Source organism: Conger conger, chromosome 11 (assembly GCF_963514075.1).
Source record: "Conger conger chromosome 11, fConCon1.1, whole genome shotgun sequence".
In the NCBI taxonomy this organism is placed as follows: Eukaryota; Metazoa; Chordata; class Actinopteri; order Anguilliformes; family Congridae; genus Conger; species Conger conger.
In genome coordinates this window covers 11,941,598-11,954,144 of record NC_083770.1, presented here as the reverse complement: position 1 = coordinate 11,954,144, position 12,547 = coordinate 11,941,598, and the positions used below count along the sequence as shown (strand labels likewise).

Sequence of the window (12,547 nt, the reverse complement as noted above, 5' to 3'; positions counted from 1 at the left end):
GATCAGGGGGAGGTTTGGGGTCCTTCCCCGCCTGCGGTCAGGCTCCGGTCGCTCCGTGAACTCGGCCCCGGAACACTGCGGCAGCGGAGAGCCCCGCCCGTCTCGTCCGGAGGCCAGGGACAGCATTCCGCCGGAATTACACAACCCTCTCCGCACCCACACCCCACACCTCCGCACCTCCGCACCCACATCCCACACCTCCGCACCTCCGCACCGACATCCCACACCCCACACCTCCGCACCCACATCCCACACCCCACACCTCCGCACCGACATCCCACACCCCACACCTCCGCACCCACATCCCACACCTCCGCACCTCCGCACCGACATCCCACACCCCACACCTCCGCACCCACATCCCACACCCCACACCTCCGCACCGACATCCCACACCCCACACCTCCGCACCCACATCCCACACCCCACACCTCCGCACCCACATCCCACACCCCACACCTCCGCACCCACATCCCACACCCCACACCTCCGCACCCACATCCCACATCCCACACCTCCGCACCCACATCCCACACCTCCGCACCTCCGCACCGACATCCCACACCCCACACCTCCGCACCCACATCCCACACCCCACACCTCCGCACCCACATCCCACATCCCACACCTCCGCACCCACATCCCACATCCCACACCTCCGCACCCACATCCCACACCCCACACCTCCGCACCCACATCCCACATCCCACACCTCCGCACCCACATCCCACACCCCACACCTCCGCACCGACACCCCACACCCCACACCTCCGCACCGACACCCCACACCCCACACCTCCGCACCGACACCCCACATCCCACACCTCCGCCACGACTCTGATACAAAGACCGAAAATACAATTCATAATTTAGTTGTGCGGGCGGCATATGGATTTCACAAACAGCCATATTACTAGAGAGAGGGATATTGCTATATAACCAATATGATGTGCTTATCAACATATAATGTGAATTTTGTTTTAATTAATGGCTGATAAGTTTACTTTCATAGTTTACAGTTTACAGTGTGTTTTGACTTAAAAAAAATATGCAATTAATCTTCACGCTTTGCCCGATGATATTTCCCACTGATTAATTGCAATAGATCTTGTTCTTGTTTGAAATGTTTCTTAATCTCTCTGGTATCTAAATTGTAATTTAATCAGGTGGTGTAAAAATCTGTTACATCCGTCACCTATCAAAGACGCTTATTATATTCTCAATCACTCTCAACTCACAGCAGTATACCGTGGAGAAGGCATATACTGCCAAAACGTTGGTCGTGTTCTGCTAAATAAATTCTCGAGCAGAGAGGGTATGAAATCATCTTTCTGAATGTTTGCTCTCTGTCCTCTGGTTCATGAGTGAACCAATCTCTGACAAAAAAGCAATGTCTGATGGAATGAGATCATTCCCAGTGTTTGGGGTGTAGCAGTGTCAACGAGTCTGGGATCCTCTGGACCAGTAACCGATCCCCTCTAGATTGTAAGACTACAGCAGAGCAAATATGGGCTAAACGGCCTGTCCTTATTATCATAACGTATTGCTGTTCCGTGACTATGTAACGGTGTTTAAACAAGGCTGACATTCTGTGACAACCGCAGCTCGGTTTGACAAACTGACAAGGCCATTACTGTTTGCATTGTTATTACTGTGACAAAACGTCCGCCGAACGTACGTTCGGCGCCTAATTATTTAAGACGGAAGGAAGGTCAAAGGCTATGATTAAGGTGCGGGTTGTGGAAACCAGCATTTGAATATAAAACCAAATGTCAGACAGCCATATGCTACACATTTTTTAAGATTTGTTGAATATATGACTGCTCTATGGAAAGAATAATAACGGATATTAAGTAATTCAGCATGACTACCCTTAATTTAGCATGACTAATCCAAATATGTGGTTGCTTTAAAGTATTTAGATTAGTGGTTCCTGCTCCTGGGGATTAACCATTCTGTAGGGTTTCATTCCAACCCCAACAAAGCACACCTCAGTCTATAGCTAGACATCTTGTTGAGCTGCTAATGAGTAGAATCAGGTGTGCCCAATTGCAGTTGAAATGAACACCTACAGTATGGCAGATCTCCAGGAACAGGGTTGGGAACCACTCAATTACATGGATAACCAGGGATGGAAAAATCCCTGCCTGAAATTTGAAAGTAATTTCCCCAATCTGAATCAGGATTCTCCTGTGTGATATTCCCTGGAATACCTCAGAGAGCAGCTCACTTTTCCTGAATGATATTCCCAGGATATCATGTAGAGCAGTTCTGTTGTCCGGAGACATATTTCTAGGAACACCAAATCAAGCGGCTGTTTCCTGAGTGATATTCCCTGGAATACCTCAGAGAGCAGCTCACTTTTCCTGAATGATATTCCCAGGATATCATATAGAGCAGTTCTGTTGTCCGGAGACATATTTCTAGGAACACCAAATCAAGCGGCTGTTTCCTGAGTGATATTCCAAGGAATACCATATAGAGTAGCTTTGTTTTCCAGAGTAATATTCCCTCAAATACCTTATAGATTATGTCTGATATCCTGAGTGATATTCCCAGGAATACCATATACAATAGTTTTGTTCTCCTGAGTGAAATTTCCAGGAGTACCATACGGAGCAGATCTGTTCTCCCGTGACATATTTCTAGGGATACAAAATTGAGCAGCTTTTTTTTCCCTGAGTAATATTGCCAGGATTACCATAAAAAGTATGTCTGATATCTGGAGTGATATACCCAGGAATACCATATAGAGTAGCTCTGTTGTCCTGAATGATATTCCCAGGAATAATCCTTGTATGTATACTAGCTATTTTCTATGATATTCCCAGGATACTAGCTATTTTTTATGATATTCCCATTCCCAGGAATAACAAATCAAGAAGCTCTTTCCCCCTGAGTGATATTTCCAGGTATATGCTATAGAGTAGATCTGCTCTCCTGTAAACTAAGTGTTTATCCTGGTATTATTTTGTTTTCTTCCTCTGTTTACTCCAGGAGCAATTTCACACGACAAACAGAAGAGGAAAAACCTGCTTATGAACACTGTACATTTGTAATATGCGTGGGAAGTCAACTGGAAATTTTTCAATCTGAGCAGCAGATTGCAATTTCCTTTTTTTTTCCCAAACACTTGTTTTATCATCACCTGTTAGAAATAGAAAAAAAAAAAAAGTGAGCACTGTATGGCATTTTAGAACCCACCTTTTCACAACAATCAACCTCGCCCTTTCGTAAGGAGACAAGTGTTTGAGATATATGGTGTTGGGAGTAAAAAGGAATTTCACATAAAGTTTTTAATCCTGGGAAAAACAAAAATGCTAATTCCAAACTACTCAGAGATCCGCGGAGCTTCTCAGAAGGGAATAATATTCAGAGACGGCCAGCCGCTGTGGGTTGGAGGGGTGCTGTCTGCTGCAGCCACTCTAATGGGTTGGTTTTCAGGGTGATTTTTTGTAAAGAGCTGTCTGGCAGTTTAAACAGAAAAGGTCTTTCCTTGGAAATGAATGGTCTGGCTCTTCTCCCAACAGGCGGTAGATTAATTTTCATTTCACAAACAGTTTGTGTGTATAAATATTCATCATCCTCACTGAAGAACCTCTCTGCACTTTCAGAGTATTCTCACATCTCACCTTCCATGTCCAACACACACACACACACCCAACTATGCACACACACATAGACATACACCCACACCCACATACACACACACACACACACACACACTCACACACTAAAACACACACAAACACACACATATGCACACACACTTAGACATACACCCACACCCCACCCCCCACATCCAGAACAACCTCCCACACACACACACATATGCACACACATTGACATACACCCACACCCACATACGCACACACACACACACACACACACACACCCACACATGCACACACACATAGACATACACCCACATACACACACACACACTCACACACTAAAACACACACACACACACATATGCACACACACTTAGACATACACCCACACCCCCCCCCCCCACATCCAGAACAACCTCCCACACACACACACACATACACCCACACCCACATAGACATACACATCCACACCCATACATATGCACACACACTCACTCACACACACATATACATACACACAGGCACACATACACACAGACACACACACACATATACAGACACACATACATACACACATGCACACACACATATGTCTCATAAGCACCATGCCATGTACGCAAACACAAAGACTCATATCACAAATACAGTAAAGTTACACACACAAACGGACACACACACACACACACACACACACAAACACACCTTGTATGGTGTGTGCATACACACGCTCAGCCTCACATGATCAACGTAACTCCTGGATTTGACCTTTTCAGTTGTTAAAAAAAAATGCACACAACGATTTGCACAATTAACTACTCACAAATTAACCACTTCCAAAATGTCAGGCACCTCCCAATCTGCATAGTGACATCACGCGCCACAGAGAAAACAGAATCATCTCCCCTTTTTAATTCTGTATTTCCTTTTTCGCATTCCATAAGAATTAAATGTCAACACATCGGATATCCATTTACCGGCGTTATTAATTAACCTTTCACTGCTGGAGCCTCAGTCTCACTCCACTCCATCAGAGCAACTTAACACTGCACGGCTGGGAGGGGGAGGGGGTGGGGGTGAGAGGGGGAGAGGGTGGGGGTGAGAGGGGGAGAGGGTGGGGGTGAGAGGGTGGGGGTGAGAGATGGAGAGAGTTGGGGGTGAGAGGGGGAGAGAGTTGGGGGTGAGAGGGGGAGAGAGTTGGGGGTGAGAGGGTGGGGGTGAGAGATGGAGAGAGTTGGGGGTGAGAGGGGGAGAGGGTGGGGGTGAGAGGGTGGGGGTGAGAGATGGACAGAGTTGGGGGTGAGAGGGGGAGAGGGTGGCAGTATGGTGAAAGGATCCAGGACGTACTTTACCTCAGCATTGCGAGTTCAACTCTCAAATTATTTTCATCGACCAAGAAGGTTTTTTTCCAGAGTGATTTTACAGTTTTCACATCTGTCCTCAGCACTGTGGTATGTTTGTGAGGTCCACACGCACAAGGAGCCATTTCCTTTCTACTGCACCGTCAGACTGCAGCTGGATGAACGCTCCCAGCCAGTGTTGATACCAGTCTGGTGTTCGGTGTTCAGATCAGCGCCAGCACGGTCGCGTTCAGGTCCCATTTCCCACACCGCAAACACTTCATCTGCGCCGCGCCTTAACCTTTCAGGCCGACTGACAGACCTTCGCTTAAGTACGAGTTTTGGGGAAACGCTCTCCTGTTACCCAGATGGGAATCTGAGCGGCACCCCAGAACTTTATTGAAATGTTTTGCGGTCGCTGGGTCGCTACCAGACTCAGATACAGTCTAGGAAACAGAGCTCTTAGCTGTGGGAGTTTTGCCGCTTGCGATGCTGAAGGAAAGCGTCTCAACGCGTGTGTGTGTGTGTTGGGGTGTGTGTGACTGGCAGCTCTCCACAGCCACACACACACACACACGGAGCAGACAGCACTGCTGGCGTCAGAAGGAGCCAAATTCAAACAGTGCCGCTTCTTTCAGAGTGACAAGCTGTTCGGATTCATTACGTTTATTTTTCACCTCAGACATATTCCGCGCTTTGGGGGTTCGGGGTTAGGGGGGGTGTTGAGCGCTTTTCCATCTGCGGCGTTTCATGCTGCAATTCGCTTTTATTACCCCTCAAATTGTAGGTTACAGGCGGCCATTTTGTGTCCCGTAATGACACAATCATCTGTGGGAAGTGTGCAGTTGCCCATTCGAACACCAGGGGAGGGCCAGCAAAACGCGCAGGAAAGTCAGTCTCAGGAAGCCATCTGAGGTGAGTTAACTGTGTAATCGACTGCATTCACTCAATTATTTATTTATTGACCTTTATTTATACAGGGTAGGTTGACTGAGCATTATGGTCTTTTACAGCAATGCCCTGTCAATACTCCCCGCCCCAAGTAGCCTGCAGGATGGCTTTTGACTACACAGCGTCTCTCACAAGCTTACAAGGAGAGAATTGCCTTCATAACCGAGGTGTAGTGCTCTCCCAGGCGATGTTCGGCGGCCATTTTGTGTCAGAATGTGTCGCTGCGCCGCGGCAACAACAGATGTCGTCGTGCTGTAGCAACGCCTGGAAACACATCTGCAGTAATGAGGCGCGTGTGTGACCGGTGACCGCAGGGGGTGGGGGGCGGGGCAAAGACACAGAGACGGTGAAAAGTAGGGTCGCGAGACTGGAATCAGGAGCGTTACATTAACTACAGTGAGTAAAAGAGACAGGAGATGTGCGATTTTGATGGAGAGATAGGAATCCAGGCAGAACAGATGGTATCGGAGGGGATAAGTGCATGAATATATGAATATTAAGTGATTTAATGATTACTTCTGTTTGTCTGGGGCAGGACTGTGGTCTCTCCTCCTCAGAAGACAGAAAGCTGCTTTTAACCTTGATGAATATTTCAAAGGTCTGCGCTCGGCTGGAAAGAGTCAATAAAACCTGCCTCACACGCAATACCCACACAGAAACACACACACGCGCGCACACGCACGCACGCACGCACACACACACACACACACACACACACACACACACACACACACACACACACAAATACACACACACACGCACACACACAGACAGACGCAATACCCACACACACACACGCATACACACACAGATGCATTGGAGAAGGTGGGGGTCAGTGATGAACACACACACACAGACGCACATGCATACACGCGCACATACACATCAAACACACAGACACACAAACACACTCGGAGCCCAGACACACATACGCACACGAACAGGCACACAGCAGGATGTGCGTTCACAAACACACTCCGGCATGAAAGGCAGCAGGGTTGGGGTTTGTCAAAATAAAAAGCCAAACCGCCTCAGTAAGTTTCCTGCAATACTAATCAATAACATTTATAATGTACGTGATGCGAGTACCCACAGGCTGCTAACGCAGCACGGCTAAAACAAACTGTGTGAAAATAAATTTACTTCCAGTGCAACCAAAATCATAATGGTTTGCAAACAGTCTTTCACGGTCAATAAGCAGAAAGTCCGGTAACATAAGGACATCAGGAATGCTGTGTGCTTCTGGATATAAAGCTGAAGGGCAGAGGGGAGTGGGTTTAGCACAGGGAGGAATGCAAACACCGCAACCTTGTTTTCAGGAGTCACCCGCCTGTCACTCAAAGCCGGTATATCCATTACCCACAACCACCCAGGTCGCGAGCGAGTCACCTGACTGATGCCTGTTGCACCTGTGTCAGATAGACCAGTGTGGTTCTAATCTACATGTACGTTCAAACATCGACGGGTTTTCTTACCTTCACATTTCAACAAATAAACCGTAAAAAATGTAATGACCTGAGAGGTGAGACATATGCAAACAAGTACTGCTCACACGACGCACAATTCTCATTTCCTACTCACTGAAAAAACTGAGGATGTGAAAGGGTTTTATCCTTAGCTGTTAACATACTTAAGCTGTATGGTTTAGCATGACCAGTTAACGTGATTTAGATGTGAGCTTTTAGCAAAATACACTTTATTAGGTATTTATTCAACTTTCTTTTTTTTTTTTTTTACTTATTGGTCTGCCGCTGTAGCCTGTCCACTTTGAGGCGTTGTGTGTTCAGAGATGCTCTCCTGCACACCACTGTTGTGATGCATGATTATTTGTGTCACTGTCACCTTCCTCTCAGCTTTGACCAGTCTGGCCCTTCTCCTCTGACCTCTCTCATTACAAGGCGTTTTTGTCTGCAGAACTGTTGCTCACTGGATGTTTTCCACTTTTCACACCAGTCTCTGCAAACTCAAGAGACTGTTGCACGTGAAAGTCCCAGGGGATCAGCAATTTCTGAGATACTGAAACCACCCTGTCTGGCAGCAACAATCATTCCAAGTCAAAGTAACTTAGATCACATTTCTTCCCCATTCTGAGATTTGGTCTGAAAAACAGCTGAACCCCTTGACAATGTCTGCATGATTTTATATATTTAGTTGCTGCCACATGATCGGCTGATTAAATATTAGCATTAACAAGCTGGTACACTGGTCTACCTAACAAAGTGGTCACTGTGAACATTAACACGCTTAATTGTGTGGGTTTTAGCGGTAGCAGTTAACATGCTCTAGATATGCGGTTTTAGCATTAGCCATTAGCATGCGATAGCTGTGCAGTTTTAGCGTTATCCGTTAAGGTTTTAACTATGCAGTTTTAGCGTTAGCCATTAGCATGCTTTAGCTGGGCAGTTTTCGCATTACCCGATAGCTTCAGAGGACTCTGATGGTGAATAAAAGCGGAAGAAAGGTCTGTGACTGTGAAAGCCTTTAATAAACTGAAGGACAAAACAACCAGCCGGTAAAACACTACAGGCTGAGCTCCTCTGAACATCTCAGACACTCCTCAGGCCAAAGTCAACACGGTCTGGCACTCCAACACATGAACACGGTCTTAAAGGGGGCACTGGTCTGACACTCCAACACATGAACACGGTCTTAAAGGGACCACTGGTCTGACACTCCAACACATGAACACGGTCTTAAAGGGACCACTGGTCTGACACTCCAACACATGAACACGGTCTTAAAGGGACCACTGGTCTGGCACTCCAACACATGAACACGGTCTTAAAGGGAGCACTGGTCTGACACTCCAACACATGAACACGGTCTTAAAGGGACCACTGGTCTGGCACTCCAACACATGAACACGGTCTTAAAGGGGGCACTGGTCTGGCACTCCAACACATGAACACGGTCTTAAAGGGGGCACTGGTCTGGCACTCCAACACATGAACACGGTCTTAAAGGGGGCACTGGTCTGGCACTCCAACACATGAACACGGTCTTAAAGGGACCACTGGTCTGGCAGTCCAACACACGGTCTTAAAGGGGGCACTGGTCTGACCGTGTGCAAGTGACTGTAATTCATGTGTAATTGCACTGTTAGTACAGGTGTAGTGACAGTATAATTAAAGCGGTATGAATACATTATTATATGCTGTAGTGCTGTAAAAGGCTGCAATAAGGACCGGAACCATGCGTTAATATTTGGGTGTAAAGCCAAAAGTAATACTTGAAACAAGATAAGATTTAAGCACTTTTATAACCCGCACACAGACAGTAGCTGCATTCCACTCACCTCTGTATTTACAGTGTATTACACATTATGCCGACATTACAGTGGTTCCCATTACACAGGCATCAAGGCCGAGACGGAGACCAGTGCCATCTTCCTCCTGCATATTCCTGAAATCTCTGAAACAAAATGAGATCCGCTATAATGGCAGCACATTTCTGCTTGAATAACCTCCATCTGTCAAGAAAATAATGAAGCAAAACACCAAGAAAGAGAAAGACAGAACGGGGAGAAACACAGAGGAAGAGAGAGGAAAAAGCATTAACCTTTATTCTCCTAATTTCAGGCCCTAAAATGCTCTCGTAGCGCTGAATTATAAATAATTTTATGCCTTTAACGCAGGGGTGAGTCTTTAAAAGAGTGAGGAGGAAGGGAGAGATGGAGAGAAGCTGGCAGAAGGGTGACAAATATTCATTTAAACATTCTGACTAAATATTTAATATTCAAGTAATGAGAAACTTTGGTCCCGCTTCTATTTGCAATTAAGGTTTCTTTAATAAAAGGAGAAAAATAACCAGCAAAATTGCACAAAAAGAAATGGAAAAGGTTTCATTTCTTAAATGAAATGCCCTGTAGTATAAATGAAGGTCTCTTGTGTTTATTTATAAAGCAGGAGAGAGACTGTGATTGGATAAAGGCAGCACTGATGTCACTGCTAGGGGGCGGAGTCATGTCGTAGCAACAGCAGGCATATTAAAATTCAATCTAAATGTTTAATATAGTCATAAGAATTTTATTTTTGTGGTTTCCATGTGTAATTAATACTTTTTAAATAAAAGTGGGGGATGAAGTTAATTTCAGGTTTAAAAAGATGAAATATTGTAGCAAAATTAATGTACTTTAATGTACACAAGCAGTGTTAAAGTCTCAGTGGTATTTCAGTGGCTTTGTCCTTTTACTGTAGATTATCATAACTCCTCTTTCTCCAGGCCCAAAGAACCAATCAAACAACAGCATACACTCTTTCACTCTCCTTTTATTGAATACTGAATACACATGAAACAAAAACTCAACAATGACAAAGCAAAAGAAAACACATCTTCTCGAAAACACATGCACACACACACGCGCATACACACACAAACGATGAAAACTAAATTGAAACCTGCCAAAAGCCAGATACCTTTTTATGTCTATTCTTCACTGCCAAGAAGCAGCTGGTGATACTATGGGATAACATTGCAGTAACTTTAGGGAAAAATTAACGTAATGTCAGGGTAACTTCAGGATATCATTAGGGGACGGTCTGAACTGAAGCAGTTCTACAACTCTCCACCTCTCTCTCTCCCCGAAACGCCTCATGGGTCTGCACCCTCCCAAACTCACACCCTGAGGCAGTGTTCTCTGGTGTAGTGAGGACATGATGCACTCCTCTGACACACACACACACACACACACACACACCCCACCTTCATGGCCACCTTAGATTCTCTACACTCTCAGAAACACTGACAGTGGAGGTACATTTCTGTTCTCTTTGGGTACAAATGAGTACGTTTTCCAAGCAAAAAAGGTACAAATTAATTATATATTGCTGGCTAGCGGTACAATTTACTGTACCAGGGTACCAGCCCAGCGACAAGCATCCGTACCTATTTAGGCACTTTAATTCTGAGATTAGCCCTTAAAGAAACCTACAGATATAGCATAGGTTTCCTTAATTTTATTGTTGCTAGTTAGCCTGAGCGTTTGTATGCTTATGTTCATTGTGGTAATCAGAGGAGGGGGGTATTTTCAGTGACGGGGGGGGATAAGGAGTGTTTGTAAGAGGTGAGACTCCCTCTCCTCTCACACGACCAGGCGGGGGGTTCAGACGCAGAACAGACACTTGGCGACTGAGCTTCTTTCCACGCTCTCTGATAGATCGCTGTGCTATCGATCGCAGGAAGGAGGAGGTAAAGGAGAGGAAACAGAATGAAAGGGCGTAGTGTTTTATTCACGTTCAACAGCCTTTCACGTTTGTCTTTCACAAAATCTGGGGATCCAACAAGCCGCCGAACGGCGAAATGAAAACGTGCCAAAGGAAGGGGGAGAAAAAGGAGGGAAAAACAAACGGACTCCATTTTAAAACGGTCTACAAGTCACAACACGGCAGACAGCGCACGGTTTCTCTTTTCATTTTCTTTTTTCTTTTTTTGTGTCAATTCAAAAACCTAAAAGTACTGGAAAACATTCCCCTGGTACCAGAGACCAGAGTGCTCTCTCTTGCTTTAAGTCATTATTATTATCATCATCATTATTATTCATTCGGAAATTATGATCTGGTTTAATAGGTACAAGTCCACTGGCATCTGCCATTTCACTCCATAGAAAAATACCCTGGTTACTTGCATAAGAGTGTATTACTGACAGGCAACGGAGCACAGAGGTGCGGAAACTGCGCCCCGAGGCGAAGGAGACCCGTTCCTCTGTTCCGTCGCAGAGAAAGTGGGAAATGCAGAGCCAATAGACCTAATATTGTATATGTGTTTATATACAGTATATATAACGTCCGTATATTGTGTTATGTAAAATTCCATACAGATAAACACCTATGTGGAATCCCTGTAAGTTACCTTACAAATGAACAATAAACCCAAACTATACATCACGTAAATGTAATATGAAATTAATAATAACAATAGGAAATAGTTTCTCCGACAAAAAAAAAACAATTAACAATAGCGGGTATTACAAAATATCCACCTGCCTCCCGCAAACCCTGCTATCATTCACTGATTTTTTATTGATTTTTTCTTTTTTAAAGGATAACAACAACACACTCAAATCTTCGCCAAAACGCTCCCGATATCTGACGGGGTGGGTGAGGAGCGACCGGACACTCCGATGTGGGGGAGCGTATTCCCGCTGATTCCCAAAAACGCGCCCACCTTGTGTATTTGGACCTGCCGAGATGCTGTTAAAGGTTACACGAGGGAAACAGGCCGAGAAGTGTTCTTTCTTCCCCCGCCACAAAATGGCCGCCTCAGACCCCCTGCCCCAGTCAGGAGTGACATCTTGTTCGGTGAGATTCACTTCAATATGACAGACTGTGAGGGTCTCCGGGGAGTGTGTTCATCGCTCCGGCGGAGGAGAGTTCCCACATCCAGGGTCCGGTGCCCGTGATCACGGACGCACCAGCATTCCCGGTGTTCCCACTCCGAGATTCCGGGCGCTCCGGAGCTCTTCCGGGATGGGTGTGGGAGGTGAGCGTAAAAGGCCGAAGGGGAAAAGTCTCTCTGGAATACTACACACCCTACGGACAATCACACAATCCCTACGGCTGAGCAACGAGTGTTTTTGTGTGTGTTTGTGTGTCGATATGAAAAAACAAATCTAAGTACAGATTTCAAACTTGAAACTACAAAACAAAA

General features: G+C 45.7%; 1 protein-coding gene across 2 annotated transcripts in view; it reads right to left on the bottom strand.

Annotated features, from left to right (window-relative positions):
• Positions 1 to 11,109: 11,109 nt before the first annotated feature.
• Positions 11,110 to 12,547, bottom strand: part of fbxl17 (F-box and leucine-rich repeat protein 17) — a 286,360-nt gene continuing 284,922 nt past the window's right edge. For both annotated transcript variants that reach the window (XM_061260432.1, XM_061260433.1), the window contains one exon: positions 11,110 to 12,547. This exon is cut by the window's right edge. The gene's annotated coding sequence lies outside the window, so the exon portion shown is untranslated.